Genomic DNA, 7,960 nt, shown 5'->3' on the forward strand with positions numbered 1-7,960 from the left:
CTGGGTAGAGGAAACCGCCAGGGCAGAAGGGGCAGTGTGCCTGGTGTGCTTGAGAACCAACCAGGAGGTGAATGTGGTGGCTGCAGGCAGTGAGGGGGAGCTGAGTGGGAGATGAGAGCAGAGAGTGGGAGGTGGGAGACTGGGAACCACTGGCAGGTTTTGAGCAGAGATCTAACCAGAACTGACTTTGGTTTTAACAGTGTCCCACTGTCAGGTGGCTCTGACCTCTGAGAGTCTGATGCAAGAGGAGTACAAAATGAAACTACTGAGTGTGGCAATGGTTTCATGGTTATCTACACCTGTCAAAACTCCAATGCACACTTTAAACATGTGTGGTTTACTGAACGCCAGTCAGACCTCAATAAAACTGGGAAAGTATGGAGCTTTAAATCTGTTACTAGTTTCCCCACTTGATTCCCTAAATTCTATCCAGGCTGTTGAGTGTACATCTAAGTCGTAGCTGCTCACTGCTGTGTAGAAAGAAGTCTTGCCAAAGACATAGAATTGTATGAAGTCAATGAGAGTGATGCTGGGAACAGCTGGAATCACAAAGCATTGGCAGATGAGGGTCTGGCAGTGCTAGGAAAGGACATCGCAGGGCAGGAGTTTCCGAAGAATGATTTAAGTGAGAGATAAGAGAAGCCTTTGGAAAAACCAAAGGAGCCCAGAATTATTTTGGCATAGTTGTGCTTTTGAGAAAAATATAATACTACATAAAGGATGTCATACCATGCAATCATGCAATTGCTCCCTGCTCCCAAATTATTTAAATTATTCTTGGGTCACACTAAAAATTAGGATAGGGTGGCATGCATAACCAAAATTTTATTCAGTATAGGATAAGATTTTGCTCAGCATATTTTTAAGTATAAGTTAATAACTGGTTTTCTTTTCTTCATGTATAACAATGGTTCCTACTTCACCAGCTTGCTTGTTATAAACTTCAAATAAGAGCATTCACTCACTTACACATGCAACTAATACTTATTGTGGCTCTCCTTTTGTGTACCAGGCACCACATGAGGCTTCAGGTTACAGTGATGAGCAAAAAGTGCCCTTGTGAAGACATAGCTTTCACTGAATGGTATCTATAAGGCCCACATACAACACTAAGATGAAAAGACACATAATTCTATGAGAGCCTATGTAAGGGAAAGTCAATCGAGCCAGAAGGTGTATTAATTAGCTATTACTGTGTAACAAATCACCCAAAATTTAGAAATTTTGAACAACATACATGTACTAGAGGCCCAGTGCATGAAATTTGTGCACTTGGGGGGGATCCCTCAGTCTGCCTGCACCCTCTCACAGTCTGGGAGCCCTCGGGGAATGTCCGACTGATGGCTCCAGGGAGCAGGTCTAAACCATCAGTCGGACATCCTTAGCGCTGCTGGGAGAGGCTCCTGCCCACCACTGCACTCGGCAGCTGTGAGCCTGGCTTCTGGCGGAGACGTACTCCCCCTGTGGGAGCACACTGACCACCAGGGGGCAGCTCCTGTGTTGAGCATCTGCCCCCTGGTGGTCAGTGTGCGTCATAGCGACCGGTTGTTCTGTTCAGTCGATTTGCATATTAGCCTTTTATTATGTAGGATTATCTCACTACTTCTATGAGTCAGGAGTCTGAGCATGGCTTAGTTGGGTCTTCTGCTTTGGGACTCACAAGGCTGCAATCAAGGTCACAGCCAGGGTGCATTCTCATTTGGAGGCTGAACTGGAGAAAAATTGCTTCCAAGCTCACGCAGGTTGCTGGCTGGGTTCATTTTCTTGTGACAATAGGACTAAGGACTCTAGCTTTTTGCTGAAGGCTGCCACAGCTTCTAGAGACCACCATAGCTCCTTGTGAGCTTCCTAAACCTGGCTGTTTACTTCATCAAGTAAGCATGGAGAGTTTCCAGAGCTAGTCTGTAACATAATCATGGGAGTGACAGCTAGCACCCCTGCCATATTCTATTGGTTAAAATCAAGTTACAGGTCCCGCCCACCCTCAAAAGGTAGGGATAACACAAAGGCATGAAGACCAGGAGGCAGGGATACAGAGGGTCACCTTAAAGTCTGTCAGCCGAAGGCTTCCCGAGGAAGTAACAATGGAGCTGGGATCTAGTACAACGACTAGCAATATTATGTCACTCTCCTGCTCAACAACCATCAATTGTTCCTCAATGCCCACGGTTTTGCCCCATATTCCAGGCCAGGCAGGCTATCTGCTTGTACTCACTTTCGCTCCAGTATCCATGCCTTCATTCACCACTTCCACCCACTTAGGCTGCCGCTGGCTCTCCTGTATATCCTCCATCTACTTAAAATTCAAGGCTGAGCATAAATTGATCCTCCCTAAACAATATTTTTGAACATATATTTAAATGAAGAGCACCATGCTAGACCCTCCTTGAATTGGAAAGCATAATGAGGCATGGTCCTGAATGCCAGACGCAGAGTGGGGAGCAGAGGGTATCCTCAAATAAGAAGAGGAAGAATAGGAGGTTCCTTTGCTGAAGGTCAAGTTCATGGGGCAGCTGGTAAGTCCTACAGGGACGTTAGATGCACAGAAAGCTCCACTTCATGCAATGCTTCATGATCTTTCCGTATTCTTCCCTAGGCTGCAAATCACGAGCTGGTTCCAAAAGGTTTCGGTCAAACCAACGTTTTTCTGGGAAGGACAGTTGGAGCCAGGACCTGCCCAGCCACAGGCCACGCTGCCAGGCCACCTGGCCAGGCTGGCACCGGAGGCTTCTTTAGAAGGGGTAGGGAACAGCACAGACCTCTCCTGCCCTCCAGCCCAGGATTCCCCAGCCTGGGGCCCAGAGCTTGGCTTCCTCTGGCCTGCGGCAGGGGGCGGGGTCAGGAGGGCGGGGCCAGCGGGGGGGGGCCTCTGCTTCCTCAACCCTCAGAATATATTAGCCTTGGCCCTGCGACTCCAGCTTTGGACCCACGCACCTGCCCACTGCTGCGATAGGGGTCTGAATCTTTGCAGATGTCTTGAGGGCAGAAGCAGCCTGGATCTAGAGGTGAGGGAAGGCCTGGCTCCCAAAGTCCTCCTGCCCATCTTCCCTAGTGCCCACTCCACCTGGAAGCCAGAGGGCTTTTTCTCAATACCCATTAAAGCTGCATTTGCTCCGAGCATCTCAACACCATCAGAATCCTTCCCCACCCCACACTCCCACCCACCTCACTTCACTTTCCATCCTCAACAGTGAACTATCCCCAGGACCTTGTACAAACTAGACCCTATGCCTGGAACATTGTTCCCACCCTTCTTCACCAAACAAATGGCAATCTTTTTTTTTTTCAGGCTTCGACATCTACTCAGGTGTGGGGCGCGGGTACGGTGGTTTGGCCAGGTTCAAACTCTTGTCTGTCTTTCCTTAGTCCTTTCACTCCCCCACCCCCCAACCCCCACTCAGGATCACCCTTGGTTGTGCTGGCGTGGCACACTCAGGAAAGCTTGACTTGACCCCTCCCATCCTGCTATGGGCTCCAGGGCTTGGCCCACCACAGCTCTCATATTTTTACATCACAGTCACCTGACTGCCTGTCTATTCTTGTCTGTCTTTTCCTTCTTCCTCTCCTTCCCTCCCCCCAAGCCTGTGCTGTGGCTGCAGCATCACCGGTGTCTGGCCCAGGCTTGGTGCTGGGTAAGATCATAAACACCTTGCCTAGTGGTCCTGTATACCTCTGCCTGGACTGGGGAGACTCCTGCAGCCGCTTCATGCCTTAGAGCAGCGGGTCTCAAACTACAACTGGCATCCGAATCACCTGGTGGTGGGGGACGCTTGTAAAATACAGATGGCTAGGCCTCACCCCCAGAGTTTCTGCTTCAGTAGGTCTGGAGTAGGTGAGTTTGCATTTCTAAGGAGTCCCCAGGTGTGGCGGCTGCTGCCAGCCCAGGAACCAACTTTAAGAATCACTTTTCACAAGTGTGTCAAACCCACCGGCTGCGAGTTTGACATGCTTGAGAGCATCAGTTTCCCCATGGCTAGAATAGGATAACTGCCATTCCTACCTAGGTTTTGTGAGAATCCAATGAGACAATGCAAATGAAAAACTCAGTATTGTGCCTGGACCCAAGAAAGTGTCTGCAATTGCTAATGGGAGAGGGCAGGAGACATGCCAAGCCGGGAAAACATGAGCAAGAGCAGAGGCAGGAACGGGCCCAAGCAGGGCAGTGGGGCTGACAGAAGGGCCAAGGCCAAGCACAGAGGCCAGAGAGTCCAAGTTGCACGATGGAAGCAGCTGGGAGCAGGTGGAAACTGAATGTGGCAACACTGGGCAGGAGGCTGTCGCCGGCAGCAAATTCCACATGCTGGGTTCTCCTTGGCTATTTGGCCAGGCACTGGGTTGCCAGGTTTAGCAAATAAAGTCTGTCTTTAAATTTGAATTTCAGATAAACAACACATAATTTTACTATCAGTGCACCCCAAATATTGCATGGGACACACACTAAAAATAAAACACCTTATGTTATTTATCAGAAATTCAAACTTAATGAGGCATCCTTTATTTTTATTTGCTAAATCTGACAACTCTAGCCAGATACCAACCGCTTACCACCCAAACCCCGAGCCTGCATGCTGGAGGAAGAAGGTCCCAGGTCCCTCTGCCTCCCTTCCCACCTTCGCCAAGGCCATCAGGAGTGGTCCGAGCTGCAGGCCTGGGTGAGAGGGTCCTTTCACCTCACGCTGGCTCACCCAGCAACTAACCCTTGGGTCTGACTTAACAAAGCACAGAAGACCACCTAGTTCCATAGAGAAGGAAGTGCCACCTACAGTTCTGAGTTCATTAAGAAACCAACCGTTGCCAGTAGCAGGGGTCCATCCGGTGAGTGTACTCTGAGAGAGGAGAAAACAGCCTCTATCCGTCACCCCAGAAAGGGGCAAACACAAGCACCCATGGCAGAGTGGGCCCGGCCTCATTCAGTTCACGTGGGCATTATTCTCCCAGAGGCCGCCTCTGTCTCCCCTGCCTCATAATCACCAAATTTCTGATTTATAGTTCCAGAAACAAGCCTGTCAGAAACACAATTTCTGCAACAAACTTTATATCAACTCCCTCCACCCAATCTAACAAGAAACAATGAAGACAATTTGTGTTGCATCTTAAAAAATATATGCCATAAACATTATTGAATGCTTAGTGTGTGCCCTGTGCTGTGTTTAGCATTTTATTTGGCCCAGTAGTTCTCAGCCTTGGCCACACATTACAATCACCTGGAGAGGTGTTCTGTTTTGTTTTATTTGTTTTTTAATTCCAATACCCCAGACATTGGTTTTTTGCACTGGACACAGTGATTCCAATGGGCAGTCACTGACTTTGTTCATTCTGTTTAATCCTCACAATACAATCCTGAAAGGGAGGTTTTATCTCCATTTTGCAGTTGAGAAAACTGAGGCTCGAAGAGGAGTAACTATGCATCCGCAGCCACAACCTCTGACCTCTCCTTCTTTCCTCCCTTCCTATTCTCACTGCAGGGATTGCGATGTTTCCAGTATTTCATAGTTACAGCTAACGCTTCCACAGGAAGGTTTGTGTCGTGGCACTGCCCGCTGGCCACTTTGAGATAGCTCTGCTCCCAACAAGGCTCTTCTGAAATACCAGCCAAACGCTGCCTGGGTTCAGGACTGACACCAAATGACTTTAGCTAGAGCAAAGACAACGGAGGTTCCAGCCAGGTCCTGTCCTCTTGGGTCACAGAGCCTCGTAGCCAGGTCTCACTCCCCACTGCCCAGCACTTCTGAATCTGGCTCTTTGCCATTGTGCACCACCCACCCTTCCAAGCCTTTCCTCAGTGCCCGGCCCCGTGAACAGCAAATTCCCTCACCTCCTGAGCCTTCTGACCGCATCTTCTTTGCAGGCCCCACATCCTGACAGGCTGTCCGAGAGGTCTTTTGATACAGGACAGACCGCGAACCACAGATCCAAAAGGAAAAAAGCGCGAGCCTCGCGGGCGGCTCGCGGGCCGACGGATCTTTTCAGAAGTGCGCGCACCTGGGCTCACCTGTCCCAGTGGGTGGGGCTTGCCGGCCTGGAGAGGGTACTTAGCTCGGCGAGAAGGCTGGTCATCGCCTGCCCTCTGCTGGCCAGTGGCGGTATTGAGCCTGCTGCGGCTCCACAGTGCGTCCAGTAGGTGGAATGAAGGGGGGGTGGGCATTCATTGAGCTCCTGTTGTATGCCCGGCACTGAACTGGGCGCTGGGGTGTAAGGATAAACGCGGAGTTCCAATTCAAAGGAAGAGACAGACAATCATCAGTCATTCGAGCAGCTATGAAATTACAACTGTGGGCTGTGTGAGCATATGACAGATATGAGGGGTCCTGTTCAGTCTGGGGTGATAGAGGCGTCAGGGGAAACTGCCCCAAGGAGGTGACGTTTGAACACCAGGTACCTCACAAAGCCTTGTCATTTAGTGTCGAAAATCCTGCAAGGTGGCTCTCCCCTTGGACAAAGCAGAAAAGGGGCTCAGATTGGGGAAAACTTACCCAAAGTCACACAGCGAGCTGGCAGCAAAGCCAGGAGGATTTGAGGGCCCCGCCTCGCCGCGGTTCCTGGAAGCGAGGCAGGTGGCCAGCCACCCGCACAATGCTTCCCGCAACTCCAGGGCGTGGGGCGGGGCAGGGGTGGAGCCCGAGGTCTGACCCCGCCCACACGCTATAAGTGCAAGGGTGGCCCTGGGCGTGGGGACTGGGCGTGGGGACTGGGCGGAGGTGGGGTCTTTGGGGGGCGGGGGTGGAGTTGGAACCCGCCCTGGGCTCGTGGAAGGGGCGGAGCCGGGATCGCTCCCGGTCCTAGAGGAGGCGGAAGTGCCAAGCGAGTGCGGGGCCAAGGACACTTAGCCGCTGACCCTGTGCACTCAGGTAGAGGCGGCGGCTCCGGGTCCCGGTGGTCCAGTGGGCAGCTCCAGAGGTAGGGCCTAACCCGGGCCTGCGAAGAGGTACCCCGCGCCCCGTCCCGCCTTGCCCCGCCCATCCGTCCTGCCATTCGAACCTCATTCCTTCCTGTTCTCGGGCCTGAGTCGGTCTCTAGCCAGAAGGGAACTTTCGAGGGCTGAGGAACTCACTTCGTCCTTGTTTCCGGCCCAGCGAGGGTAAGGGGGAGGGGTCCTGGACATCCAGAACTTGGGATCAGGAGATAATGAGATGCAAAAACCTTTCGGGGTAGGCTGGCCCAGCGTCATCCCAGCCCGACTGACCTTGGGAGGTAACCCACCCATTCTGGTACTCAGTAGTCTCAGTGGCAAAGCAGGGGTGACCTTGCCCAGCTGGCCCTGAGGCTGGCCAGGTGGGGAGGGTAGCTGTGAAGGCGGCTGGGAACCTGGGGTTGGGCTTTTCCCTTTCCCTTATCCTCCTGCTCCCTCTGTTCCTAGATAGAGAACCCTGCCCCTACCTAGCCCCAAATCTGGGACCCCCAAAAGCTGAAAGCTCCCACCCAGGGCAGCTTGCTCCGGCTTCCTTGTGGTGGAGTTGTATATTGGCTTGGGAGTCCTGTGCGTGTTCCCAGAGCCGTCTCAGGCTTGGGCACCCTGTGAGGCCTGCCTGGATGCCACCTGCTCAATTTGCAAACAGTGGGGTCACCATATCATGCAGGGCCTTGAATGCTGAGTTAAGAAGTCTAAACTCTCACCTGTGAGCAGGGACAGTGCATTGGAGTCTGACCTGTAGTGTCGTCAGGACCAGCCTGGGTGAATGGGGCTGTCACAACGCCAGGAAAGATGCTGGTGCTGATAGGTGACATGTATGGGCATTTATTGCCTGCTAGTCCTTTACTTGAATTATGTCATTAATTGCTCTTGCATCCCTTATGTTATCCCCATTCCAGAGGCTGAAACAGGCTTGGAGAGGTGAAGAGACTTGCCCAAGGTCACAGCTAGTGTCCGGGAGGGGGGATTGGAACCCAGACAGTTTGGTGCCTTCCCCACAGTGTCCTGTTGCCATCTAGGATCTAGGCATCTGGTAATAAAGCCTTGACC

At 51.8% G+C, this 7,960-nt stretch overlaps 2 protein-coding genes across 4 annotated transcripts in view; one reads left to right on the forward strand and one right to left on the reverse strand.

Annotated features, from left to right (window-relative positions):
• Positions 1-6,524, reverse strand: part of ZHX3 (zinc fingers and homeoboxes 3) — a 120,204-nt gene extending 113,680 nt beyond the window's left edge. For 2 of the 3 annotated variants that reach the window (XR_001513850.1, XM_006763756.2), the window contains exon 1: positions 5,816-6,521. The gene's annotated coding sequence lies outside the window, so the exon portion shown is untranslated. Of the gene's footprint in view, positions 1-5,815 lie in introns of all 3 variants that reach the window. The other variant, XM_015563915.1, reaches the window with a different exon arrangement.
• A 195-nt stretch (positions 6,525-6,719) lies between these two features.
• The window catches only part of LPIN3 (lipin 3), a 16,927-nt gene continuing 15,686 nt past the window's right edge, over positions 6,720-7,960 (forward strand). The window contains exon 1 of the mRNA XM_006763755.2: positions 6,720-6,925. The gene's annotated coding sequence lies outside the window, so the exon portion shown is untranslated. The remainder of the gene's footprint in view (positions 6,926-7,960) is intronic.

Source organism: Myotis davidii, unplaced genomic scaffold (genome assembly GCF_000327345.1).
Source record: "Myotis davidii unplaced genomic scaffold, ASM32734v1 scaffold199, whole genome shotgun sequence".
NCBI lineage: Eukaryota > Metazoa > Chordata > Mammalia > Chiroptera > Vespertilionidae > Myotis > Myotis davidii.